The 26,643-nt window shown below is 50.8% G+C and overlaps 20 non-coding genes across 20 annotated transcripts; all 20 read left to right on the forward strand.

The window, feature by feature from the left end:
- The first annotated feature begins 990 nt into the window (after positions 1–990).
- On the forward strand, positions 991–1,063 carry Trnaa-ugc. Its single transcript has one exon. It is a non-coding gene; the product is annotated as a tRNA-Ala (tRNA).
- A 416-nt stretch (positions 1,064–1,479) lies between these two features.
- Trnaa-agc lies at positions 1,480–1,552 on the forward strand. The gene has a single exon. It is a non-coding gene; the product is annotated as a tRNA-Ala (tRNA).
- Positions 1,553–3,267: 1,715 nt separating this feature from the next.
- On the forward strand, positions 3,268–3,340 carry Trnaa-ugc. Its single transcript has one exon. It is a non-coding gene; the product is annotated as a tRNA-Ala (tRNA).
- A 416-nt stretch (positions 3,341–3,756) lies between these two features.
- Positions 3,757–3,829, forward strand: Trnaa-agc. Its single transcript has one exon. It is a non-coding gene; the product is annotated as a tRNA-Ala (tRNA).
- Positions 3,830–4,842: 1,013 nt separating this feature from the next.
- On the forward strand, positions 4,843–4,915 carry Trnaa-ugc. The gene has a single exon. It is a non-coding gene; the product is annotated as a tRNA-Ala (tRNA).
- Positions 4,916–5,331: 416 nt separating this feature from the next.
- Positions 5,332–5,404, forward strand: Trnaa-agc. The gene has a single exon. It is a non-coding gene; the product is annotated as a tRNA-Ala (tRNA).
- Positions 5,405–7,119: 1,715 nt separating this feature from the next.
- On the forward strand, positions 7,120–7,192 carry Trnaa-ugc. Its single transcript has one exon. It is a non-coding gene; the product is annotated as a tRNA-Ala (tRNA).
- Positions 7,193–7,608: 416 nt separating this feature from the next.
- On the forward strand, positions 7,609–7,681 carry Trnaa-agc. The gene has a single exon. It is a non-coding gene; the product is annotated as a tRNA-Ala (tRNA).
- Positions 7,682–8,694: 1,013 nt separating this feature from the next.
- Positions 8,695–8,767, forward strand: Trnaa-ugc. Its single transcript has one exon. It is a non-coding gene; the product is annotated as a tRNA-Ala (tRNA).
- Positions 8,768–9,183: 416 nt separating this feature from the next.
- On the forward strand, positions 9,184–9,256 carry Trnaa-agc. Its single transcript has one exon. It is a non-coding gene; the product is annotated as a tRNA-Ala (tRNA).
- Positions 9,257–10,258: 1,002 nt separating this feature from the next.
- Positions 10,259–10,331, forward strand: Trnaa-ugc. The gene has a single exon. It is a non-coding gene; the product is annotated as a tRNA-Ala (tRNA).
- A 416-nt stretch (positions 10,332–10,747) lies between these two features.
- On the forward strand, positions 10,748–10,820 carry Trnaa-agc. Its single transcript has one exon. It is a non-coding gene; the product is annotated as a tRNA-Ala (tRNA).
- A 1,013-nt stretch (positions 10,821–11,833) lies between these two features.
- Positions 11,834–11,906, forward strand: Trnaa-ugc. Its single transcript has one exon. It is a non-coding gene; the product is annotated as a tRNA-Ala (tRNA).
- Positions 11,907–12,322: 416 nt separating this feature from the next.
- Trnaa-agc lies at positions 12,323–12,395 on the forward strand. The gene has a single exon. It is a non-coding gene; the product is annotated as a tRNA-Ala (tRNA).
- A 1,726-nt stretch (positions 12,396–14,121) lies between these two features.
- On the forward strand, positions 14,122–14,194 carry Trnaa-ugc. Its single transcript has one exon. It is a non-coding gene; the product is annotated as a tRNA-Ala (tRNA).
- Positions 14,195–14,610: 416 nt separating this feature from the next.
- On the forward strand, positions 14,611–14,683 carry Trnaa-agc. The gene has a single exon. It is a non-coding gene; the product is annotated as a tRNA-Ala (tRNA).
- A 1,013-nt stretch (positions 14,684–15,696) lies between these two features.
- Trnaa-ugc lies at positions 15,697–15,769 on the forward strand. Its single transcript has one exon. It is a non-coding gene; the product is annotated as a tRNA-Ala (tRNA).
- Positions 15,770–16,185: 416 nt separating this feature from the next.
- Positions 16,186–16,258, forward strand: Trnaa-agc. Its single transcript has one exon. It is a non-coding gene; the product is annotated as a tRNA-Ala (tRNA).
- Positions 16,259–25,827: 9,569 nt separating this feature from the next.
- On the forward strand, positions 25,828–25,900 carry Trnaa-ugc. The gene has a single exon. It is a non-coding gene; the product is annotated as a tRNA-Ala (tRNA).
- Positions 25,901–26,316: 416 nt separating this feature from the next.
- Positions 26,317–26,389, forward strand: Trnaa-agc. Its single transcript has one exon. It is a non-coding gene; the product is annotated as a tRNA-Ala (tRNA).
- Positions 26,390–26,643: the final 254 nt, after the last annotated feature.

Below are 26,643 nucleotides of genomic sequence, written 5' to 3' on the forward strand. Positions count from 1 at the left end.
GCACACTGCCATGCAAGTGGAATATATCACAGCCAGAAAATGTGTCAAGGCAGATACGAGCCAACGATTAGCAGCCACAATTGGCAAGCGTGCTGTAATGCGCACGGAGCACCCTCCTCCCACCACTACACTTAATTTAGAAACAGTACAAGTGTTCCCATAAGATTCTCAAACCTATGTCGCAAAGATCAGCCTTGCGCCGAATTCACAAAAATCCCACTGCACATTCCAATTCTTGACGTGCAGTCGGCTGCTACTGGTGTTGCTAGTTGTGACTGCTGATGACAGATGCCGTAGCAATCAATTCATGGAGTGAGTTGTATGTTTTGCGATACTATGTCTCTGACAAGCAAGCAGAGGTGACATAGGCGCGAACACAGGAAGCTTGCAGCCCCTCGCTGCCTGCAGACACCGAACAGCCACACTAGGAGGGCGGCCTAAGTCGTCGGCGAAATGTGCTCATTCGCTTGTGTGCGACGTCAAGCTCTAAATAAGGCTGTCACTAGCGTGAGCGTTGCGTGAGCGTCGTGTAAAGTCGGAAAAGTCGTCTGCGTGGGTGAGTGGCATGTTTGGGGAGCGTTTCGTAGTTTGCGCAGTGCAATGGAGACGCGGAAAGTTGTTGTGGCCCAGTCTTTTGCAGTTGGACGACAAGAGTGGTACACAGTAGTAAAGTGCGAGGCAGTGAGTTGGCATGAACAGTCGAGTGCACAATGGGTCTTCAGATGTGCTTGTTACCTCAGGTGCTGTGTGATTGTCGACATGGAGTGAAAACGGAGCAACTTGTGACTGTCCCTTCAATTTAAGACGTTAAAAACGGACGGAATTTGCAGTCGTAATACCAGAGCATCGAAACTACTTGGAACTCTTGCGTATGTGAACGTGTCCGCGCCTTTGTACTCTGGTCCCTTCATCCCAGCAAACCAACCAACCATCGCGTCCGTGCACATAAGAGTAGCAAAGAACGGAGATCAGCGCAGCTTGCTTGTGCTTGGGGGCGTAGCTCAGTTGGTAGAGCGTTCGCTTTGCATGTGATAGGTCCCGGGTTCAAGCCCCGGCGCCTCCATGTTTTGTGGTCAGTGCGTGGTAAGTGCTGGTCGCGGCGAGCCTAAAGACACGCAAGATGTTGCAAAGCCAGCGTCACAGACTCGTATACCGACGTAAGGAGAGCAAGACGTAAATGTGAGGACCGGCTGTTGTCGAGGTGTCATCGAGTGCAAATCTGCCTTAGGTATAACGGCCTAACCTCAATGAAGTCTAGAGAGTGGACAACACGTTCGTCTACCTCAGAGCGTTGGCCGAACGCTATTTTCGACGTCGTGCGTGCCACTTTGATTTTGGCCAACTACGATTCGATACAGAATGCAGGAAACCTGAAAGACACCCTCACGGACACATTGAGAGTAGTGTTTGTCAGCGGAATAATGGGAGTGCAAGGGTCTGTGTCATTGATATGGCTGTATGTAGCGCAGTTCGTCAGCAGGGGGCGTAGCTCAGATGGTAGAGCGCTCGCTTAGCATGCGAGAGGTACTGGGATCGATACCCAGCGCCTCCAGAATTTTTAACACACCAACATGCGCACACTGCCATGCAAGTGGAATAATTCACAGCCAGAAAATGTGTCAAGGCAGATACGAGCCAACGATTAGCAGCCACAATTGGCAAGCGTGCTGTAATGCGCACGAAGCACCCTCCTCCCACCACTACACTTAATTTAGAAACAGTACAAGTGTTCCCATAAGATTCTCAAACCTATGTCGCAAAGATCAGCCTTGCGCCGAATTCACAAAAATCCCACTGCACATTCCAATTCTTGACGTGCAGTCGGCTGCTACTGGTGTTGCTAGTTGTGACTGCTGATGACAGATGCCGTAGCAATCAATTCATGGAGTGAGTTGTATGTTTTGCGATACTCTGTCTCTGACAAGCAAGCAGAGGTGACATAGGCGCGAACACAGGAAGCTTGCAGCCCCTCGCTGCCTGCAGACACCGAACAGGCACACTAGGAGGGCGGCCTAAGTCGTCGGCGAAATGTGCTCATTCGCTTGTGTGCGACGTCAAGCTCTAAATAAGGCTGTCACTAGCGTGAGCGTTGCGTGAGCGTCGTGTAAAGTCGGAAAAGTCGTCTGCGTGGGTGAGTGCCATGTTTGGGGAGCGTTTCGTAGTTTGCGCAGTGCAATGGAGACGCGGAAAGTTGTTGTTTCCCAGTCTTTTGTAGTTGGACGACAAGAGTGGTACACAGTAGTAAAGTGCGAGGCAGCGCCTCCAGAATTTTTAACACACCAACATGCGCACACTGCCATGCAAGTGGAATAATTCACAGCCAGAAAATGTGTCAAGGCAGATACGAGCCAACGATTAGCAGCCACAATTGGCAAGCGTGCTGTAATGCGCACGAAGCACCCTCCTCCCACCACTACACTTAATTTAGAAACAGTACAAGTGTTCCCATAAGATTCTCAAACCTATGTCGCAAAGATCAGCCTTGCGCCGAATTCACAAAAATCCCACTGCACATTCCAATTCTTGACGTGCAGTCGGCTGCTACTGGTGTTGCTAGTTGTGACTGCTGATGACAGATGCCGTAGCAATCAATTCATGGAGTGAGTTGTATGTTTTGCGATACTCTGTCTCTGACAAGCAAGCAGAGGTGACATAGGCGCGAACACAGGAAGCTTGCAGCCCCTCGCTGCCTGCAGACACCGAACAGCCACACTAGGAGGGCGGCCTAAGTCGTCGGCGAAATGTGCTCATTCGCTTGTGTGCGACGTCAAGCTCTAAATAAGGCTGTCACTAGCGTGAGCGTCGTGTAAAGTCGGAAAAGTCGTCTGCGTGGGTGAGTGCCATGTTTGGGGAGCGTTTCGTAGTTTGCGCAGTGCAATGGAGACGCGGAAAGTTGTTGTGGCCCAGTCTTTTGCAGTTGGACGACAAGAGTGGTACACAGTAGTAAAGTGCGAGGCAGTGAGTAGGCATGAACAGTCGAGTGCACAATGGGTCTTCAGATGTGCTTGTTACCTCAGGTGCTGTGTGATTGTCGACATGGAGTGAAAACGGAGCAACTTGTGACTGTCCCTTCAATTTAAGACGTTAAAAACGGACGGAATTTGCAGTCGTAATACCAGAGCATCGAAACTACTTGGAACTCTTGCGTATGTGAACGTGTCCGCGCCTTTGTACTCTGGTCCCCTCACCCCTGCAAACCAACCAACCATCGCGTCCGTGCACATGAGAGTAGCAAAGAACGGAGAACAGCGCAGCTTGGTTGTGCTTGGGGGCGTAGCTCAGTTGGTAGAGCGTTCGCTTTGCATGTGAAAGGTCCCGGGTTCAAGCCCCGGCGCCTCCATGTTTTGTGGTCAGTGCGTGGTAAGTGTTGGTCGCGGCGAGCCTAAAGGCACGCAAGATGTTGCAAAGCCAGCGTCACAGACTCGTATACTGACGTAAGGAGAGCAAGACGTAAATGTGAGGACCGGCTGTTGTCGAGGTGTCATCGAGTGCAAATCTGCCTTAGGTATAACGGCCTAACCTCAATGAAGTCTAGAGAGTGGACAACACGTTCGTCTACCTCAGAGCGTTGGCCGAACGCTATTTTCGACGTCGTGCGTGCCACTTTGATTTTGGCCAACTACGATTCGATACAGAATGCAGGAAACCTGAAAGACACCCTCACGGACACATTGAGAGTAGTGTTTGTCAGCGGAATAATGGGAGTGCAAGGGTCTGTGTCATTGATATGGCTGTATGTAGCGCAGTTTGTCAGCAGGGGGCGTAGCTCAGATGGTAGAGCGCTCGCTTAGCATGCGAGAGGTACTGGGATCGATACCCAGCGCCTCCAGAATTTTTAACACACCAACATGCGCACACTGCCATGCAAGTGGAATATATCACAGCCAGAAAATGTGTCAAGGCAGATACGAGCCAACGATTAGCAGCCACAATTGGCAAGCGTGCTGTAATGCGCACGGAGCACCCTCCTCCCACCACTACACTTAATTTAGAAACAGTACAAGTGTTCCCATAAGATTCTCAAACCTATGTCGCAAAGATCAGCCTTGCGCCGAATTCACAAAAATCCCACTGCACATTCCAATTCTTGACGTGCAGTCGGCTGCTACTGGTGTTGCTAGTTGTGACTGCTGATGACAGATGCCGTAGCAATCAATTCATGGAGTGAGTTGTATGTTTTGCGATACTATGTCTCTGACAAGCAAGCAGAGGTGACATAGGCGCGAACACAGGAAGCTTGCAGCCCCTCGCTGCCTGCAGACACCGAACAGCCACACTAGGAGGGCGGCCTAAGTCGTCGGCGAAATGTGCTCATTCGCTTGTGTGCGACGTCAAGCTCTAAATAAGGCTGTCACTAGCGTGAGCGTTGCGTGAGCGTCGTGTAAAGTCGGAAAAGTCGTCTGCGTGGGTGAGTGGCATGTTTGGGGAGCGTTTCGTAGTTTGCGCAGTGCAATGGAGACGCGGAAAGTTGTTGTGGCCCAGTCTTTTGCAGTTGGACGACAAGAGTGGTACACAGTAGTAAAGTGCGAGGCAGTGAGTTGGCATGAACAGTCGAGTGCACAATGGGTCTTCAGATGTGCTTGTTACCTCAGGTGCTGTGTGATTGTCGACATGGAGTGAAAACGGAGCAACTTGTGACTGTCCCTTCAATTTAAGACGTTAAAAACGGACGGAATTTGCAGTCGTAATACCAGAGCATCGAAACTACTTGGAACTCTTGCGTATGTGAACGTGTCCGCGCCTTTGTACACTGGTCCCTTCATCCCAGCAAACCAACCAACCATCGCGTCCGTGCACATAAGAGTAGCAAAGAACGGAGATCAGCGCAGCTTGCTTGTGCTTGGGGGCGTAGCTCAGTTGGTAGAGCGTTCGCTTTGCATGTGATAGGTCCCGGGTTCAAGCCCCGGCGCCTCCATGTTTTGTGGTCAGTGCGTGGTAAGTGCTGGTCGCGGCGAGCCTAAAGACACGCAAGATGTTGCAAAGCCAGCGTCACAGACTCGTATACCGACGTAAGGAGAGCAAGACGTAAATGTGAGGACCGGCTGTTGTCGAGGTGTCATCGAGTGCAAATCTGCCTTAGGTATAACGGCCTAACCTCAATGAAGTCTAGAGAGTGGACAACACGTTCGTCTACCTCAGAGCGTTGGCCGAACGCTATTTTCGACGTCGTGCGTGCCACTTTGATTTTGGCCAACTACGATTCGATACAGAATGCAGGAAACCTGAAAGACACCCTCACGGACACATTGAGAGTAGTGTTTGTCAGCGGAATAATGGGAGTGCAAGGGTCTGTGTCATTGATATGGCTGTATGTAGCGCAGTTCGTCAGCAGGGGGCGTAGCTCAGATGGTAGAGCGCTCGCTTAGCATGCGAGAGGTACTGGGATCGATACCCAGCGCCTCCAGAATTTTTAACACACCAACATGCGCACACTGCCATGCAAGTGGAATAATTCACAGCCAGAAAATGTGTCAAGGCAGATACGAGCCAACGATTAGCAGCCACAATTGGCAAGCGTGCTGTAATGCGCACGAAGCACCCTCCTCCCACCACTACACTTAATTTAGAAACAGTACAAGTGTTCCCATAAGATTCTCAAACCTATGTCGCAAAGATCAGCCTTGCGCCGAATTCACAAAAATCCCACTGCACATTCCAATTCTTGACGTGCAGTCGGCTGCTACTGGTGTTGCTAGTTGTGACTGCTGATGACAGATGCCGTAGCAATCAATTCATGGAGTGAGTTGTATGTTTTGCGATACTCTGTCTCTGACAAGCAAGCAGAGGTGACATAGGCGCGAACACAGGAAGCTTGCAGCCCCTCGCTGCCTGCAGACACCGAACAGGCACACTAGGAGGGCGGCCTAAGTCGTCGGCGAAATGTGCTCATTCGCTTGTGTGCGACGTCAAGCTCTAAATAAGGCTGTCACTAGCGTGAGCGTTGCGTGAGCGTCGTGTAAAGTCGGAAAAGTCGTCTGCGTGGGTGAGTGCCATGTTTGGGGAGCGTTTCGTAGTTTGCGCAGTGCAATGGAGACGCGGAAAGTTGTTGTGGCCCAGTCTTTTGTAGTTGGACGACAAGAGTGGTACACAGTAGTAAAGTGCGAGGCAGCGCCTCCAGAATTTTTAACACACCAACATGCGCACACTGCCATGCAAGTGGAATAATTCACAGCCAGAAAATGTGTCAAGGCAGATACGAGCCAACGATTAGCAGCCACAATTGGCAAGCGTGCTGTAATGCGCACGAAGCACCCTCCTCCCACCACTACACTTAATTTAGAAACAGTACAAGTGTTCCCATAAGATTCTCAAACCTATGTCGCAAAGATCAGCCTTGCGCCGAATTCACAAAAATCCCACTGCACATTCCAATTCTTGACGTGCAGTCGGCTGCTACTGGTGTTGCTAGTTGTGACTGCTGATGACAGATGCCGTAGCAATCAATTCATGGAGTGAGTTGTATGTTTTGCGATACTCTGTCTCTGACAAGCAAGCAGAGGTGACATAGGCGCGAACACAGGAAGCTTGCAGCCCCTCGCTGCCTGCAGACACCGAACAGCCACACTAGGAGGGCGGCCTAAGTCGTCGGCGAAATGTGCTCATTCGCTTGTGTGCGACGTCAAGCTCTAAATAAGGCTGTCACTAGCGTGAGCGTCGTGTAAAGTCGGAAAAGTCGTCTGCGTGGGTGAGTGCCATGTTTGGGGAGCGTTTCGTAGTTTGCGCAGTGCAATGGAGACGCGGAAAGTTGTTGTGGCCCAGTCTTTTGCAGTTGGACGACAAGAGTGGTACACAGTAGTAAAGTGCGAGGCAGTGAGTAGGCATGAACAGTCGAGTGCACAATGGGTCTTCAGATGTGCTTGTTACCTCAGGTGCTGTGTGATTGTCGACATGGAGTGAAAACGGAGCAACTTGTGACTGTCCCTTCAATTTAAGACGTTAAAAACGGACGGAATTTGCAGTCGTAATACCAGAGCATCGAAACTACTTGGAACTCTTGCGTATGTGAACGTGTCCGCGCCTTTGTACTCTGGTCCCCTCACCCCTGCAAACCAACCAACCATCGCGTCCGTGCACATGAGAGTAGCAAAGAACGGAGAACAGCGCAGCTTGGTTGTGCTTGGGGGCGTAGCTCAGTTGGTAGAGCGTTCGCTTTGCATCTGAAAGGTCCCGGGTTCAAGCCCCGGCGCCTCCATGTTTTGTGGTCAGTGCGTGGTAAGTGTTGGTCGCGGCGAGCCTAAAGGCACGCAAGATGTTGCAAAGCCAGCGTCACAGACTCGTATACTGACGTAAGGAGAGCAAGACGTAAATGTGAGGACCGGCTGTTGTCGAGGTGTCATCGAGTGCAAATCTGCCTTAGGTATAACGGCCTAACCTCAATGAAGTCTAGAGAGTGGACAACACGTTCGTCTACCTCAGAGCGTTGGCCGAACGCTATTTTCGACGTCGTGCGTGCCACTTTGATTTTGGCCAACTACGATTCGATACAGAATGCAGGAAACCTGAAAGACACCCTCACGGACACATTGAGAGTAGTGTTTGTCAGCGGAATAATGGGAGTGCAAGGGTCTGTGTCATTGATATGGCTGTATGTAGCGCAGTTTGTCAGCAGGGGGCGTAGCTCAGATGGTAGAGCGCTCGCTTAGCATGCGAGAGGTACTGGGATCGATACCCAGCGCCTCCAGAATTTTTAACACACCAACATGCGCACACTGCCATGCAAGTGGAATATATCACAGCCAGAAAATGTGTCAAGGCAGATACGAGCCAACGATTAGCAGCCACAATTGGCAAGCGTGCTGTAATGCGCACGGAGCACCCTCCTCCCACCACTACACTTAATTTAGAAACAGTACAAGTGTTCCCATAAGATTCTCAAACCTATGTCGCAAAGATCAGCCTTGCGCCGAATTCACAAAAATCCCACTGCACATTCCAATTCTTGACGTGCAGTCGGCTGCTACTGGTGTTGCTAGTTGTGACTGCTGATGACAGATGCCGTAGCAATCAATTCATGGAGTGAGTTGTATGTTTTGCGATACTATGTCTCTGACAAGCAAGCAGAGGTGACATAGGCGCGAACACAGGAAGCTTGCAGCCCCTCGCTGCCTGCAGACACCGAACAGCCACACTAGGAGGGCGGCCTAAGTCGTCGGCGAAATGTGCTCATTCGCTTGTGTGCGACGTCAAGCTCTAAATAAGGCTGTCACTAGCGTGAGCGTTGCGTGAGCGTCGTGTAAAGTCGGAAAAGTCGTCTGCGTGGGTGAGTGGCATGTTTGGGGAGCGTTTCGTAGTTTGCGCAGTGCAATGGAGACGCGGAAAGTTGTTGTGGCCCAGTCTTTTGCAGTTGGACGACAAGAGTGGTACACAGTAGTAAAGTGCGAGGCAGTGAGTTGGCATGAACAGTCGAGTGCACAATGGGTCTTCAGATGTGCTTGTTACCTCAGGTGCTGTGTGATTGTCGACATGGAGTGAAAACGGAGCAACTTGTGACTGTCCCTTCAATTTAAGACGTTAAAAACGGACGGAATTTGCAGTCGTAATACCAGAGCATCGAAACTACTTGGAACTCTTGCGTATGTGAACGTGTCCGCGCCTTTGTACACTGGTCCCTTCATCCCAGCAAACCAACCAACCATCGCGTCCGTGCACATAAGAGTAGCAAAGAACGGAGATCAGCGCAGCTTGCTTGTGCTTGGGGGCGTAGCTCAGTTGGTAGAGCGTTCGCTTTGCATGTGATAGGTCCCGGGTTCAAGCCCCGGCGCCTCCATGTTTTGTGGTCAGTGCGTGGTAAGTGCTGGTCGCGGCGAGCCTAAAGACACGCAAGATGTTGCAAAGCCAGCGTCACAGACTCGTATACCGACGTAAGGAGAGCAAGACGTAAATGTGAGGACCGGCTGTTGTCGAGGTGTCATCGAGTGCAAATCTGCCTTAGGTATAACGGCCTAACCTCAATGAAGTCTAGAGAGTGGACAACACGTTCGTCTACCTCAGAGCGTTGGCCGAACGCTATTTTCGACGTCGTGCGTGCCACTTTGATTTTGGCCAACTACGATTCGATACAGAATGCAGGAAACCTGAAAGACACCCTCACGGACACATTGAGAGTAGTGTTTGTCAGCGGAATAATGGGAGTGCAAGGGTCTGTGTCATTGATATGGCTGTATGTAGCGCAGTTCGTCAGCAGGGGGCGTAGCTCAGATGGTAGAGCGCTCGCTTAGCATGCGAGAGGTACTGGGATCGATACCCAGCGCCTCCAGAATTTTTAACACACCAACATGCGCACACTGCCATGCAAGTGGAATAATTCACAGCCAGAAAATGTGTCAAGGCAGATACGAGCCAACGATTAGCAGCCACAATTGGCAAGCGTGCTGTAATGCGCACGAAGCACCCTCCTCCCACCACTACACTTAATTTAGAAACAGTACAAGTGTTCCCATAAGATTCTCAAACCTATGTCGCAAAGATCAGCCTTGCGCCGAATTCACAAAAATCCCACTGCACATTCCAATTCTTGACGTGCAGTCGGCTGCTACTGGTGTTGCTAGTTGTGACTGCTGATGACAGATGCCGTAGCAATCAATTCATGGAGTGAGTTGTATGTTTTGCGATACTCTGTCTCTGACAAGCAAGCAGAGGTGACATAGGCGCGAACACAGGAAGCTTGCAGCCCCTCGCTGCCTGCAGACACCGAACAGCCACACTAGGAGGGCGGCCTAAGTCGTCGGCGAAATGTGCTCATTCGCTTGTGTGCGACGTCAAGCTCTAAATAAGGCTGTCACTAGCGTGAGCGTCGTGTAAAGTCGGAAAAGTCGTCTGCGTGGGTGAGTGCCATGTTTGGGGAGCGTTTCGTAGTTTGCGCAGTGCAATGGAGACGCGGAAAGTTGTTGTGGCCCAGTCTTTTGCAGTTGGACGACAAGAGTGGTACACAGTAGTAAAGTGCGAGGCAGTGAGTAGGCATGAACAGTCGAGTGCACAATGGGTCTTCAGATGTGCTTGTTACCTCAGGTGCTGTGTGATTGTCGACATGGAGTGAAAACGGAGCAACTTGTGACTGTCCCTTCAATTTAAGACGTTAAAAACGGACGGAATTTGCAGTCGTAATACCAGAGCATCGAAACTACTTGGAACTCTTGCGTATGTGAACGTGTCCGCGCCTTTGTACTCTGGTCCCCTCACCCCTGCAAACCAACCAACCATCGCGTCCGTGCACATGAGAGTAGCAAAGAACGGAGAACAGCGCAGCTTGGTTGTGCTTGGGGGCGTAGCTCAGTTGGTAGAGCGTTCGCTTTGCATGTGAAAGGTCCCGGGTTCAAGCCCCGGCGCCTCCATGTTTTGTGGTCAGTGCGTGGTAAGTGTTGGTCGCGGCGAGCCTAAAGGCACGCAAGATGTTGCAAAGCCAGCGTCACAGACTCGTATACTGACGTAAGGAGAGCAAGACGTAAATGTGAGGACCGGCTGTTGTCGAGGTGTCATCGAGTGCAAATCTGCCTTAGGTATAACGGCCTAACCTCAATGAAGTCTAGAGAGTGGACAACACGTTCGTCTACCTCAGAGCGTTGGCCGAACGCTATTTTCGACGTCGTGCGTGCCACTTTGATTTTGGCCAACTACGATTCGATACAGAATGCAGGAAACCTGAAAGACACCCTCACGGACACATTGAGAGTAGTGTTTGTCAGCGGAATAATGGGAGTGCAAGGGTCTGTGTCATTGATATGGCTGTATGTAGCGCAGTTTGTCAGCAGGGGGCGTAGCTCAGATGGTAGAGCGCTCGCTTAGCATGCGAGAGGTACTGGGATCGATACCCAGCGCCTCCAGAATTTTTAACACACCAACATGCGCACACTGCCATGCAAGTGGAATATATCACAGCCAGAAAATGTGTCAAGGCAGATACGAGCCAACGATTAGCAGCCACAATTGGCAAGCGTGCTGTAATGCGCACGGAGCACCCTCCTCCCACCACTACACTTAATTTAGAAACAGTACAAGTGTTCCCATAAGATTCTCAAACCTATGTCGCAAAGATCAGCCTTGCGCCGAATTCACAAAAATCCCACTGCACATTCCAATTCTTGACGTGCAGTCGGCTGCTACTGGTGTTGCTAGTTGTGACTGCTGATGACAGATGCCGTAGCAATCAATTCATGGAGTGAGTTGTATGTTTTGCGATACTATGTCTCTGACAAGCAAGCAGAGGTGACATAGGCGCGAACACAGGAAGCTTGCAGCCCCTCGCTGCCTGCAGACACCGAACAGCCACACTAGGAGGGCGGCCTAAGTCGTCGGCGAAATGTGCTCATTCGCTTGTGTGCGACGTCAAGCTCTAAATAAGGCTGTCACTAGCGTGAGCGTTGCGTGAGCGTCGTGTAAAGTCGGAAAAGTCGTCTCCGTGGGTGAGTGGCATGTTTGGGGAGCGTTTCGTAGTTTGCGCAGTGCAATGGAGACGCGGAAAGTTGTTGTGGCCCAGTCTTTTGCAGTTGGACGACAAGAGTGGTACACAGTAGTAAAGTGCGAGGCAGTGAGTTGGCATGAACAGTCGAGTGCACAATGGGTCTTCAGATGTGCTTGTTACCTCAGGTGCTGTGTGATTGTCGACATGGAGTGAAAACGGAGCAACTTGTGACTGTCCCTTCAATTTAAGACGTTAAAAACGGACGGAATTTGCAGTCGTAATACCAGAGCATCGAAACTACTTGGAACTCTTGCGTATGTGAACGTGTCCGCGCCTTTGTACTCTGGTCCCTTCACCCCAGCAAACCAACCAACCATCGCGTCCGTGCACATAAGAGTAGCAAAGAACGGAGATCAGCGCAGCTTGCTTGTGCTTGGGGGCGTAGCTCAGTTGGTAGAGCGTTCGCTTTGCATGTGATAGGTCCCGGGTTCAAGCCCCGGCGCCTCCATGTTTTGTGGTCAGTGCGTGGTAAGTGTTGGTCGCGGCGAGCCTAAAGACACGCAAGATGTTGCAAAGCCAGCGTCACAGACTCGTATACCGACGTAAGGAGAGCAAGACGTAAATGTGAGGACCGGCTGTTGTCGAGGTGTCATCGAGTGCAAATCTGCCTTAGGTATAACGGCCTAACCTCAATGAAGTCTAGAGAGTGGACAACACGTTCGTCTACCTCAGAGCGTTGGCCGAACGCTATTTTCGACGTCGTGCGTGCCACTTTGATTTTGGCCAACTACGATTCGATACAGAATGCAGGAAACCTGAAAGACACCCTCACGGACACATTGAGAGTAGTGTTTGTCAGCGGAATAATGGGAGTGCAAGGGTCTGTGTCATTGATATGGCTGTATGTAGCGCAGTTCGTCAGCAGGGGGCGTAGCTCAGATGGTAGAGCGCTCGCTTAGCATGCGAGAGGTACTGGGATCGATACCCAGCGCCTCCAGAATTTTTAACACACCAACATGCGCACACTGCCATGCAAGTGGAATAATTCACAGCCAGAAAATGTGTCAAGGCAGATACGAGCCAACGATTAGCAGCCACAATTGGCAAGCGTGCTGTAATGCGCACGAAGCACCCTCCTCCCACCACTACACTTAATTTAGAAACAGTACAAGTGTTCCCATAAGATTCTCAAACCTATGTCGCAAAGATCAGCCTTGCGCCGAATTCACAAAAATCCCACTGCACATTCCAATTCTTGACGTGCAGTCGGCTGCTACTGGTGTTGCTAGTTGTGACTGCTGATGACAGATGCCGTAGCAATCAATTCATGGAGTGAGTTGTATGTTTTGCGATACTCTGTCTCTGACAAGCAAGCAGAGGTGACATAGGCGCAAACACAGGAAGCTTGCAGCCCCTCGCTGCCTGCAGACACCGAACAGCCACACTAGGAGGGCGGCCTAAGTCGTCGGCGAAATGTGCTCATTCGCTTGTGTGCGACGTCAAGCTCTAAATAAGGCTGTCACTAGCGTGAGCGTTGCGTGAGCGTCGTGTAAAGTCGGAAAAATCGTCTGCGTGGGTGAGTGCCATGTTTGGGGAGCGTTTCGTAGTTTGCGCAGTGCAATGGAGACGCGGAAAGTTGTTGTGGCCCAGTCTTTTGCAGTTGGACGACAAGAGTGGTACACAGTAGTAAAGTGCGAGGCAGCGCCTCCAGAATTTTTAACACACCAACATGCGCACACTGCCATGCAAGTGGAATAATTCACAGCCAGAAAATGTGTCAAGGCAGATACGAGCCAACGATTAGCAGCCACAATTGGCAAGCGTGCTGTAATGCGCACGAAGCACCCTCCTCCCACCACTACACTTAATTTAGAAACAGTACAAGTGTTCCCATAAGATTCTCAAACCTATGTCGCAAAGATCAGCCTTGCGCCGAATTCACAAAAATCCCACTGCACATTCCAATTCTTGACGTGCAGTCGGCTGCTACTGGTGTTGCTAGTTGTGACTGCTGATGACAGATGCCGTAGCAATCAATTCATGGAGTGAGTTGTATGTTTTGCGATACTCTGTCTCTGACAAGCAAGCAGAGGTGACATAGGCGCGAACACAGGAAGCTTGCAGCCCCTCGCTGCCTGCAGACACCGAACAGCCACACTAGGAGGGCGGCCTAAGTCGTCGGCGAAATGTGCTCATTCGCTTGTGTGCGACGTCAAGCTCTAAATAAGGCTGTCACTAGCGTGAGCGTTGCGTGAGCGTCGTGTAAAGTCGGAAAAGTCGTCTGCGTGGGTGAGTGCCATGTTTGGGGAGCGTTTCGTAGTTTGCGCAGTGCAATGGAGACGCGGAAAGTTGTTGTGGCCCAGTCTTTTGCAGTTGGACGACAAGAGTGGTACACAGTAGTAAAGTGCGAGGCAGTGAGTTGGCATGAACAGTCGAGTGCACAATGGGTCTTCAGATGTGCTTGTTACCTCAGGTGCTGTGTGATTGTCGACATGGAGTGAAAACGGAGCAACTTGTGACTGTCCCTTCAATTTAAGACGTTAAAAACGGACGGAATTTGCAGTCGTAATACCAGAGCATCGAAACTACTTGGAACTCTTGCGTATGTGAACGTGTCCGCGCCTTTGTACTCTGGTCCCCTCACCCCTGCAAACCAACCAACCATCGCGTCCGTGCACATGAGAGTAGCAAAGAACGGAGAACAGCGCAGCTTGGTTGTGCTTGGGGGCGTAGCTCAGTTGGTAGAGCGTTCGCTTTGCATGTGAAAGGTCCCGGGTTCAAGCCCCGGCGCCTCCATGTTTTGTGGTCAGTGCGTGGTAAGTGTTGGTCGCGGCGAGCCTAAAGGCACGCAAGATGTTGCAAAGCCAGCGTCACAGACTCGTATACTGACGTAAGGAGAGCAAGACGTAAATGTGAGGACCGGCTGTTGTCGAGGTGTCATCGAGTGCAAATCTGCCTTAGGTATAACGGCCTAACCTCAATGAAGTCTAGAGAGTGGACAACACGTTCGTCTACCTCAGAGCGTTGGCCGAACGCTATTTTCGACGTCGTGCGTGCCACTTTGATTTTGGCCAACTACGATTCGATACAGAATGCAGGAAACCTGAAAGACACCCTCACGGACACATTGAGAGTAGTGTTTGTCGGCGGAATAATGGGAGTGCAAGGGTCTGTGTCATTGATATGGCTGTATGTAGCGCAGTTTGTCAGCAGGGGGCGTAGCTCAGATGGTAGAGCGCTCGCTTAGCATGCGAGAGGTACTGGGATCGATACCCAGCGCCTCCAGAATTTTTAACACACCAACATGCGCACACTGCCATGCAAGTGGAATATATCACAGCCAGAAAATGTGTCAAGGCAGATACGAGCCAACGATTAGCAGCCACAATTGGCAAGCGTGCTGTAATGCGCACGGAGCACCCTCCTCCCACCACTACACTTAATTTAGAAACAGTACAAGTGTTCCCATAAGATTCTCAAACCTATGTCGCAAAGATCAGCCTTGCGCCGAATTCACAAAAATCCCACTGCACATTCCAATTCTTGACGTGCAGTCGGCTGCTACTGGTGTTGCTAGTTGTGACTGCTGATGACAGATGCCGTAGCAATCAATTCATGGAGTGAGTTGTATGTTTTGCGATACTATGTCTCTGACAAGCAAGCAGAGGTGACATAGGCGCGAACACAGGAAGCTTGCAGCCCCTCGCTGCCTGCAGACACCGAACAGCCACACTAGGAGGGCGGCCTAAGTCGTCGGCGAAATGTGCTCATTCGCTTGTGTGCGACGTCAAGCTCTAAATAAGGCTGTCACTAGCGTGAGCGTTGCGTGAGCGTCGTGTAAAGTCGGAAAAGTCGTCTGCGTGGGTGAGTGCCATGTTTGGGGAGCGTTTCGTAGTTTGCGCAGTGCAATGGAGACGCGGAAAGTTGTTGTGGCCCAGTCTTTTGCAGTTGGACGACAAGAGTGGTACACAGTAGTAAAGTGCGAGGCAGTGAGTTGGCATGAACAGTCGAGTGCACATTGGGTCTTCAGATGTGCTTGTTACCTCAGGTGCTGTGTGATTGTCGACATGGAGTGAAAACGGAGCAACTTGTGACTGTCCCTTCAATTTAAGACGTTAAAAACGGACGGAATTTGCAGTCGTAATACCAGAGCATCGAAACTACTTGGAACTCTTGCGTATGTGAACGTGTCCGCGCCTTTGTACTCTGGTCCCTTCATCCCAGCAAACCAACCAACCATCGCGTCCGTGCACATAAGAGTAGCAAAGAACGGAGATCAGCGCAGCTTGCTTGTGCTTGGGGGCGTAGCTCAGTTGGTAGAGCGTTCGCTTTGCATGTGATAGGTCCCGGGTTCAAGCCCCGGCGCCTCCATGTTTTGTGGTCAGTGCGTGGTAAGTGTTGGTCGCGGCGAGCCTAAAGACACGCAAGATGTTGCAAAGCCAGCGTCACAGACTCGTATACCGACGTAAGGAGAGCAAGACGTAAATGTGAGGACCGGCTGTTGTCGAGGTGTCATCGAGTGCAAATCTGCCTTAGGTATAACGGCCTAACCTCAATGAAGTCTAGAGAGTGGACAACACGTTCGTCTACCTCAGAGCGTTGGCCGAACGCTATTTTCGACGTCGTGCGTGCCACTTTGATTTTGGCCAACTACGATTCGATACAGAATGCAGGAAACCTGAAAGACACCCTCACGGACACATTGAGAGTAGTGTTTGTCAGCGGAATAATGGGAGTGCAAGGGTCTGTGTCATTGATATGGCTGTATGTAGCGCAGTTCGTCAGCAGGGGGCGTAGCTCAGATGGTAGAGCGCTCGCTTAGCATGCGAGAGGTACTGGGATCGATACCCAGCGCCTCCAGAATTTTTAACACACCAACATGCGCACACTGCCATGCAAGTGGAATAATTCACAGCCAGAAAATGTGTCAAGGCAGATACGAGCCAACGATTGGCAGCCACAATTGGCAAGCGTGCTGTAATGCGCACGAAGCACCCTCCTCCCACCACTACACTTAATTTAGAAACAGTACAAGTGTTCCCATAAGATTCTCAAACCTATGTCGCAAAGATCAGCCTTGCGCCGAATTCACAAAAATCCCACTGCACATTCCAATTCTTGACGTGCAGTCGGCTGCTACTGGTGTTGCTAGTTGTGACTGCTGATGACAGATGCCGTAGCAATCAATTCATGGAGTGAGTTGTATGTTTTGCGATACTCTGTCTCTGACAAGCAAGCAGAGGTGACATAGGCGCGAACACAGGAAGCTTGCAGCCCCTCGCTGCCTGCAGACACCGAACAGGCACACTAGGAGGGCGGCCTAAGTCGTCGGCGAAATGTGCTCATTCGCTTGTGTGCGACGTCAAGCTCTAAATAAGGCTGTCACTAGCGTGAGCGTTGCGTGAGCGTCGTGTAAAGTCGGAAAAGTCGTCTGCGTGGGTGAGTGCCATGTTTGGGGAGCGTTTCGTAGTTTGCGCAGTGCAATGGAGACGCGGAAAGTTGTTGTGGCCCAGTCTTTTGCAGTTGGACGACAAGAGTGGTACACAGTAGTAAAGTGCGAGGCAGCGCCTCCAGAATTTTTAACACACCAACATGCGCACACTGCCATGCAAGTGGAATAATTCACAGCCAGAAAATGTGTCAAGGCAGATACGAGCCAACGATTAGCAGCCACAATTGGCAAGCGTGCTGTAATGCGCACGAAGCACCCTCCTCCCACCACTACACTTAATTTAGAAACAGTACAAGTGTTCCCATAAGATTCTCAAACCTATGTCGCAAAGATCAGCCTTGCGCCGAATTCACAAAAATCCCACTGCACATTCCAATTCTTGACGTGCAGTCGGCTGCTACTGGTGTTGCTAGTTGTGACTGCTGATGACAGATGCCGTAGCAATCAATTCATGGAGTGAGTTGTATGTTTTGCGATACTCTGTCTCTGACAAGCAAGCAGAGGTGACATAGGCGCGAACACAGGAAGCTTGCAGCCCCTCGCTGCCTGCAGACACCGAACAGCCACACTAGGAGGGCGGCCTAAGTCGTCGGCGAAATGTGCTCATTCGCTTGTGTGCGACGTCAAGCTCTAAATAAGGCTGTCACTAGCGTGAGCGTTGCGTGAGCGTCGTGTAAAGTCGGAAAAGTCGTCTGCGTGGGTGAGTGCCATGTTTGGGGAGCGTTTCGTAGTTTGCGCAGTGCAATGGAGACGCGGAAAGTTGTTGTGGCCCAGTCTTTTGCAGTTGGACGACAAGAGTGGTACACAGTAGTAAAGTGCGAGGCAGCGCCTCCAGAATTTTTAACACACCAACATGCGCACACTGCCATGCAAGTGGAATAATTCACAGCCAGAAAATGTGTCAAGGCAGATACGAGCCAACGATTAGCAGCCACAATTGGCAAGCGTGCTGTAATGCGCACGAAGCACCCTCCTCCCACCACTACACTTAATTTAGAAACAGTACAAGTGTTCCCATAAGATTCTCAAACCTATGTCGCAAAGATCAGCCTTGCGCCGAATTCACAAAAATCCCACTGCACATTCCAATTCTTGACGTGCAGTCGGCTGCTACTGGTGTTGCTAGTTGTGACTGCTGATGACAGATGCCGTAGCAATCAATTCATGGAGTGAGTTGTATGTTTTGCGATACTCTGTCTCTGACAAGCAAGCAGAGGTGACATAGGCGCGAACACAGGAAGCTTGCAGCCCCTCGCTGCCTGCAGACACCGAACAGGCACACTAGGAGGGCGGCCTAAGTCGTCGGCGAAATGTGCTCATTCGCTTGTGTGCGACGTCAAGCTCTAAATAAGGCTGTCACTAGCGTGAGCGTTGCGTGAGCGTCGTGTAAAGTCGGAAAAGTCGTCTGCGTGGGTGAGTGCCATGTTTGGGGAGCGTTTCGTAGTTTGCGCAGTGCAATGGAGACGCGGAAAGTTGTTGTGGCCCAGTCTTTTGCAGTTGGACGACAAGAGTGGTACACAGTAGTAAAGTGCGAGGCAGCGCCTCCAGAATTTTTAACACACCAACATGCGCACACTGCCATGCAAGTGGAATAATTCACAGCCAGAAAATGTGTCAAGGCAGATACGAGCCAACGATTAGCAGCCACAATTGGCAAGCGTGCTGTAATGCGCACGAAGCACCCTCCTCCCACCACTACACTTAATTTAGAAACAGTACAAGTGTTCCCATAAGATTCTCAAACCTATGTCGCAAAGATCAGCCTTGCGCCGAATTCACAAAAATCCCACTGCACATTCCAATTCTTGACGTGCAGTCGGCTGCTACTGGTGTTGCTAGTTGTGACTGCTGATGACAGATGCCGTAGCAATCAATTCATGGAGTGAGTTGTATGTTTTGCGATACTCTGTCTCTGACAAGCAAGCAGAGGTGACATAGGCGCGAACACAGGAAGCTTGCAGCCCCTCGCTGCCTGCAGACACCGAACAGCCACACTAGGAGGGCGGCCTAAGTCGTCGGCGAAATGTGCTCATTCGCTTGTGTGCGACGTCAAGCTCTAAATAAGGCTGTCACTAGCGTGAGCGTTGCGTGAGCGTCGTGTAAAGTCGGAAAAGTCGTCTGCGTGGGTGAGTGCCATGTTTGGGGAGCGTTTCGTAGTTTGCGCAGTGCAATGGAGACGCGGAAAGTTGTTGTGGCCCAGTCTTTTGCAGTTGGACGACAAGAGTGGTACACAGTAGTAAAGTGCGAGGCAGCGCCTCCAGAATTTTTAACACACCAACATGCGCACACTGCCATGCAAGTGGAATAATTCACAGCCAGAAAATGTGTCAAGGCAGATACGAGCCAACGATTAGCAGCCACAATTGGCAAGCGTGCTGTAATGCGCACGAAGCACCCTCCTCCCACCACTACACTTAATTTAGAAACAGTACAAGTGTTCCCATAAGATTCTCAAACCTATGTCGCAAAGATCAGCCTTGCGCCGAATTCACAAAAATCCCACTGCACATTCCAATTCTTGACGTGCAGTCGGCTGCTACTGGTGTTGCTAGTTGTGACTGCTGATGACAGATGCCGTAGCAATCAATTCATGGAGTGAGTTGTATGTTTTGCGATACTCTGTCTCTGACAAGCAAGCAGAGGTGACATAGGCGCGAACACAGGAAGCTTGCAGCCCCTCGCTGCCTGCAGACACCGAACAGGCACACTAGGAGGGCGGCCTAAGTCGTCGGCGAAATGTGCTCATTCGCTTGTGTGCGACGTCAAGCTCTAAATAAGGCTGTCACTAGCGTGAGCGTTGCGTGAGCGTCGTGTAAAGTCGGAAAAGTCGTCTGCGTGGGTGAGTGCCATGTTTGGGGAGCGTTTCGTAGTTTGCGCAGTGCAATGGAGACGCGGAAAGTTGTTGTGGCCCAGTCTTTTGCAGTTGGACGACAAGAGTGGTACACAGTAGTAAAGTGCGAGGCAGCGCCTCCAGAATTTTTAACACACCAACATGCGCACACTGCCATGCAAGTGGAATAATTCACAGCCAGAAAATGTGTCAAGGCAGATACGAGCCAACGATTAGCAGCCACAATTGGCAAGCGTGCTGTAATGCGCACGAAGCACCCTCCTCCCACCACTACACTTAATTTAGAAACAGTACAAGTGTTCCCATAAGATTCTCAAACCTATGTCGCAAAGATCAGCCTTGCGCCGAATTCACAAAAATCCCACTGCACATTCCAATTCTTGACGTGCAGTCGGCTGCTACTGGTGTTGCTAGTTGTGACTGCTGATGACAGATGCCGTAGCAATCAATTCATGGAGTGAGTTGTATGTTTTGCGATACTCTGTCTCTGACAAGCAAGCAGAGGTGACATAGGCGCGAACACAGGAAGCTTGCAGCCCCTCGCTGCCTGCAGACACCGAACAGCCACACTAGGAGGGCGGCCTAAGTCGTCGGCGAAATGTGCTCATTCGCTTGTGTGCGACGTCAAGCTCTAAATAAGGCTGTCACTAGCGTGAGCGTTGCGTGAGCGTCGTGTAAAGTCGGAAAAGTCGTCTGCGTGGGTGAGTGCCATGTTTGGGGAGCGTTTCGTAGTTTGCGCAGTGCAATGGAGACGCGGAAAGTTGTTGTGGCCCAGTCTTTTGCAGTTGGACGACAAGAGTGGTACACAGTAGTAAAGTGCGAGGCAGCGCCTCCAGAATTTTTAACACACCAACATGCGCACACTGCCATGCAAGTGGAATAATTCACAGCCAGAAAATGTGTCAAGGCAGATACGAGCCAACGATTAGCAGCCACAATTGGCAAGCGTGCTGTAATGCGCACGAAGCACCCTCCTCCCACCACTACACTTAATTTAGAAACAGTACAAGTGTTCCCATAAGATTCTCAAACCTATGTCGCAAAGATCAGCCTTGCGCCGAATTCACAAAAATCCCACTGCACATTCCAATTCTTGACGTGCAGTCGGCTGCTACTGGTGTTGCTAGTTGTGACTGCTGATGACAGATGCCGTAGCAATCAATTCATGGAGTGAGTTGTATGTTTTGCGATACTCTGTCTCTGACAAGCAAGCAGAGGTGACATAGGCGCGAACACAGGAAGCTTGCAGCCCCTCGCTGCCTGCAGACACCGAACAGCCACACTAGGAGGGCGGCCTAAGTCGTCGGCGAAATGTGCTCATTCGCTTGTGTGCGACGTCAAGCTCTAAATAAGGCTGTCACTAGCGTGAGCGTTGCGTGAGCGTCGTGTAAAGTCGGAAAAGTCGTCTGCGTGGGTGAGTGCCATGTTTGGGGAGCGTTTCGTAGTTTGCGCAGTGCAATGGAGACGCGGAAAGTTGTTGTGGCCCAGTCTTTTGCAGTTGGACGACAAGAGTGGTACACAGTAGTAAAGTGCGAGGCAGCGCCTCCAGAATTTTTAACACACCAACATGCGCACACTGCCATGCAAGTGGAATAATTCACAGCCAGAAAATGTGTCAAGGCAGATACGAGCCAACGATTAGCAGCCACAATTGGCAAGCGTGCTGTAATGCGCACGAAGCACCCTCCTCCCACCACTACACTTAATTTAGAAACAGTACAAGTGTTCCCATAAGATTCTCAAACCTATGTCGCAAAGATCAGCCTTGCGCCGAATTCACAAAAATCCCACTGCACATTCCAATTCTTGACGTGCAGTCGGCTGCTACTGGTGTTGCTAGTTGTGACTGCTGATGACAGATGCCGTAGCAATCAATTCATGGAGTGAGTTGTATGTTTTGCGATACTCTGTCTCTGACAAGCAAGCAGAGGTGACATAGGCGCGAACACAGGAAGCTTGCAGCCCCTCGCTGCCTGCAGACACCGAACAGCCACACTAGGAGGGCGGCCTAAGTCGTCGGCGAAATGTGCTCATTCGCTTGTGTGCGACGTCAAGCTCTAAATAAGGCTGTCACTAGCGTGAGCGTTGCGTGAGCGTCGTGTAAAGTCGGAAAAATCGTCTGCGTGGGTGAGTGCCATGTTTGGGGAGCGTTTCGTAGTTTGCGCAGTGCAATGGAGACGCGGAAAGTTGTTGTGGCCCAGTCTTTTGCAGTTGGACGACAAGAGTGGTACACAGTAGTAAAGTGCGAGGCAGCGCCTCCAGAATTTTTAACACACCAACATGCGCACACTGCCATGCAAGTGGAATAATTCACAGCCAGAAAATGTGTCAAGGCAGATACGAGCCAACGATTAGCAGCCACAATTGGCAAGCGTGCTGTAATGCGCACGAAGCACCCTCCTCCCACCACTACACTTAATTTAGAAACAGTACAAGTGTTCCCATAAGATTCTCAAACCTATGTCGCAAAGATCAGCCTTGCGCCGAATTCACAAAAATCCCACTGCACATTCCAATTCTTGACGTGCAGTCGGCTGCTACTGGTGTTGCTAGTTGTGACTGCTGATGACAGATGCCGTAGCAATCAATTCATGGAGTGAGTTGTATGTTTTGCGATACTCTGTCTCTGACAAGCAAGCAGAGGTGACATAGGCGCGAACACAGGAAGCTTGCAGCCCCTCGCTGCCTGCAGACACCGAACAGCCACACTAGGAGGGCGGCCTAAGTCGTCGGCGAAATGTGCTCATTCGCTTGTGTGCGACGTCAAGCTCTAAATAAGGCTGTCACTAGCGTGAGCGTTGCGTGAGCGTCGTGTAAAGTCGGAAAAGTCGTCTGCGTGGGTGAGTGCCATGTTTGGGGAGCGTTTCGTAGTTTGCGCAGTGCAATGGAGACGCGGAAAGTTGTTGTGGCCCAGTCTTTTGCAGTTGGACGACAAGAGTGGTACACAGTAGTAAAGTGCGAGGCAGCGCCTCCAGAATTTTTAACACACCAACATGCGCACACTGCCATGCAAGTGGAATAATTCACAGCCAGAAAATGTGTCAAGGCAGATACGAGCCAACGATTAGCAGCCACAATTGGCAAGCGTGCTGTAATGCGCACGAAGCACCCTCCTCCCACCACTACACTTAATTTAGAAACAGTACAAGTGTTCCCATAAGATTCTCAAACCTATGTCGCAAAGATCAGCCTTGCGCCGAATTCACAAAAATCCCACTGCACATTCCAATTCTTGACGTGCAGTCGGCTGCTACTGGTGTTGCTAGTTGTGACTGCTGATGACAGATGCCGTAGCAATCAATTCATGGAGTGAGTTGTATGTTTTGCGATACTCTGTCTCTGACAAGCAAGCAGAGGTGACATAGGCGCGAACACAGGAAGCTTGCAGCCCCTCGCTGCCTGCAGACACCGAACAGCCACACTAGGAGGGCGGCCTAAGTCGTCGGCGAAATGTGCTCATTCGCTTGTGTGCGACGTCAAGCTCTAAATAAGGCTGTCACTAGCGTGAGCGTTGCGTGAGCGTCGTGTAAAGTCGGAAAAGTCGTCTGCGTGGGTGAGTGCCATGTTTGGGGAGCGTTTCGTAGTTTGCGCAGTGCAATGGAGACGCGGAAAGTTGTTGTGGCCCAGTCTTTTGCAGTTGGACGACAAGAGTGGTACACAGTAGTAAAGTGCGAGGCAGCGCCTCCAGAATTTTTAACACACCAACATGCGCACACTGCCATGCAAGTGGAATAATTCACAGCCAGAAAATGTGTCAAGGCAGATACGAGCCAACGATTAGCAGCCACAATTGGCAAGCGTGCTGTAATGCGCACGAAGCACCCTCCTCCCACCACTACACTTAATTTAGAAACAGTACAAGTGTTCCCATAAGATTCTCAAACCTATGTCGCAAAGATCAGCCTTGCGCCGAATTCACAAAAATCCCACTGCACATTCCAATTCTTGACGTGCAGTCGGCTGCTACTGGTGTTGCTAGTTGTGACTGCTGATGACAGATGCCGTAGCAATCAATTCATGGAGTGAGTTGTATGTTTTGCGATACTCTGTCTCTGACAAGCAAGCAGAGGTGACATAGGCGCGAACACAGGAAGCTTGCAGCCCCTCGCTGCCTGCAGACACCGAACAGCCACACTAGGAGGGCGGCCTAAGTCGTCGGCGAAATGTGCTCATTCGCTTGTGTGCGACGTCAAGCTCTAAATAAGGCTGTCACTAGCGTGAGCGTTGCGTGAGCGTCGTGTAAAGTCGGAAAAATCGTCTGCGTGGGTGAGTGCCATGTTTGGGGAGCGTTTCGTAGTTTGCGCAGTGCAATGGAGACGCGGAAAGTTGTTGTGGCCCAGTCTTTTGCAGTTGGACGACAAGAGTGGTACACAGTAGTAAAGTGCGAGGCAGCGCCTCCAGAATTTTTAACACACCAACATGCGCACACTGCCATGCAAGTGGAATAATTCACAGCCAGAAAATGTGTCAAGGCAGATACGAGCCAACGATTAGCAGCCACAATTGGCAAGCGTGCTGTAATGCGCACGAAGCACCCTCCTCCCACCACTACACTTAATTTAGAAACAGTACAAGTGTTCCCATAAGATTCTCAAACCTATGTCGCAAAGATCAGCCTTGCGCCGAATTCACAAAAATCCCACTGCACATTCCAATTCTTGACGTGCAGTCGGCTGCTACTGGTGTTGCTAGTTGTGACTGCTGATGACAGATGCCGTAGCAATCAATTCATGGAGTGAGTTGTATGTTTTGCGATACTCTGTCTCTGACAAGCAAGCAGAGGTGACATAGGCGCGAACACAGGAAGCTTGCAGCCCCTCGCTGCCTGCAGACACCGAACAGCCACACTAGGAGGGCGGCCTAAGTCGTCGGCGAAATGTGCTCATTCGCTTGTGTGCGACGTCAAGCTCTAAATAAGGCTGTCACTAGCGTGAGCGTTGCGTGAGCGTCGTGTAAAGTCGGAAAAGTCGTCTGCGTGGGTGAGTGCCATGTTTGGGGAGCGTTTCGTAGTTTGCGCAGTGCAATGGAGACGCGGAAAGTTGTTGTGGCCCAGTCTTTTGCAGTTGGACGACAAGAGTGGTACACAGTAGTAAAGTGCGAGGCAGCGCCTCCAGAATTTTTAACACACCAACATGCGCACACTGCCATGCAAGTGGAATAATTCACAGCCAGAAAATGTGTCAAGGCAGATACGAGCCAACGATTAGCAGCCACAATTGGCAAGCGTGCTGTAATGCGCACGAAGCACCCTCCTCCCACCACTACACTTAATTTAGAAACAGTACAAGTGTTCCCATAAGATTCTCAAACCTATGTCGCAAAGATCAGCCTTGCGCCGAATTCACAAAAATCCCACTGCACATTCCAATTCTTGACGTGCAGTCGGCTGCTACTGGTGTTGCTAGTTGTGACTGCTGATGACAGATGCCGTAGCAATCAATTCATGGAGTGAGTTGTATGTTTTGCGATACTCTGTCTCTGACAAGCAAGCAGAGGTGACATAGGCGCGAACACAGGAAGCTTGCAGCCCCTCGCTGCCTGCAGACACCGAACAGCCACACTAGGAGGGCGGCCTAAGTCGTCGGCGAAATGTGCTCATTCGCTTGTGTGCGACGTCAAGCTCTAAATAAGGCTGTCACTAGCGTGAGCGTTGCGTGAGCGTCGTGTAAAGTCGGAAAAGTCGTCTGCGTGGGTGAGTGCCATGTTTGGGGAGCGTTTCGTAGTTTGCGCAGTGCAATGGAGACGCGGAAAGTTGTTGTGGCCCAGTCTTTTGCAGTTGGACGACAAGAGTGGTACACAGTAGTAAAGTGCGAGGCAGTGAGTTGGCATGAACAGTCGAGTGCACAATGGGTCTTCAGATGTGCTTGTTACCTCAGGTGCTGTGTGATTGTCGACATGGAGTGAAAACGGAGCAACTTGTGACTGTCCCTTCAATTTAAGACGTTAAAAACGGACGGAATTTGCAGTCGTAATACCAGAGCATCGAAACTACTTGGAACTCTTGCGTATGTGAACGTGTCCGCGCCTTTGTACTCTGGTCCCTTCACCCCTGCAAACCAACCAACCATCGCGTCCGTGCACATGAGAGTAGCAAAGAACGGAGAACAGCGCAGCTTGCTTGTGCTTGGGGGCGTAGCTCAGTTGGTAGAGCGTTCGCTTTGCATGTGATAGGTCCCGGGTTCAAGCCCCGGCGCCTCCATGTTTTGTGGTCAGTGCGTGGTAAGTGTTGGTCGCGGCGAGCCTAAAGACACGCAAGATGTTGCAAAGCCAGCGTCACAGACTCGTATACCGACGTAAGGAGAGCAAGACGTAAATGTGAGGACCGGCTGTTGTCGAGGTGTCATCGAGTGCAAATCTGCCTTAGGTATAACGGCCTAACCTCAATGAAGTCTAGAGAGTGGACAACACGTTCGTCTACCTCAGAGCGTTGGCCGAACGCTATTTTCGACGTCGTGCGTGCCACTTTGATTTTGGCCAACTACGATTCGATGCAGAATGCAGGAAACCTGAAAGACACCCTCACGGACACATTGAGAGTAGTGTTTGTCAGCGGAATAATGGGAGTGCAAGGGTCTGTGTCATTGATGTGGCTGTATGTAGCGCAGTTCGTCAGCAGGGGGCGTAGCTCAGATGGTAGAGCGCTCGCTTAGCATGCGAGACGTACTGGGATCGATACCCAGCGCCTCCAGAATTTTTAACACACCAACATGCGCACACTGCCATGCAAGTGGAATAATTCACAGCCAGAAAATGTGTCAAGGCAGATACGAGCCAACGATTAGCAGCCACAATTGGCAAGCGTGCTGTAATGCGCACGAAGCACCCTCCTCCCACCACTACACTTAATTTAGAAACAGTACAAGTGTTCCCATAAGATTCTCAAACCTATGTCGCAAAGATCAGCCTTGCGCCGAATTCACAAAAATCCCACTGCACATTCCA

This window comes from Schistocerca americana, unplaced genomic scaffold, assembly GCF_021461395.2.
Source record: "Schistocerca americana isolate TAMUIC-IGC-003095 unplaced genomic scaffold, iqSchAmer2.1 HiC_scaffold_247, whole genome shotgun sequence".
NCBI lineage: Eukaryota > Metazoa > Arthropoda > Insecta > Orthoptera > Acrididae > Schistocerca > Schistocerca americana.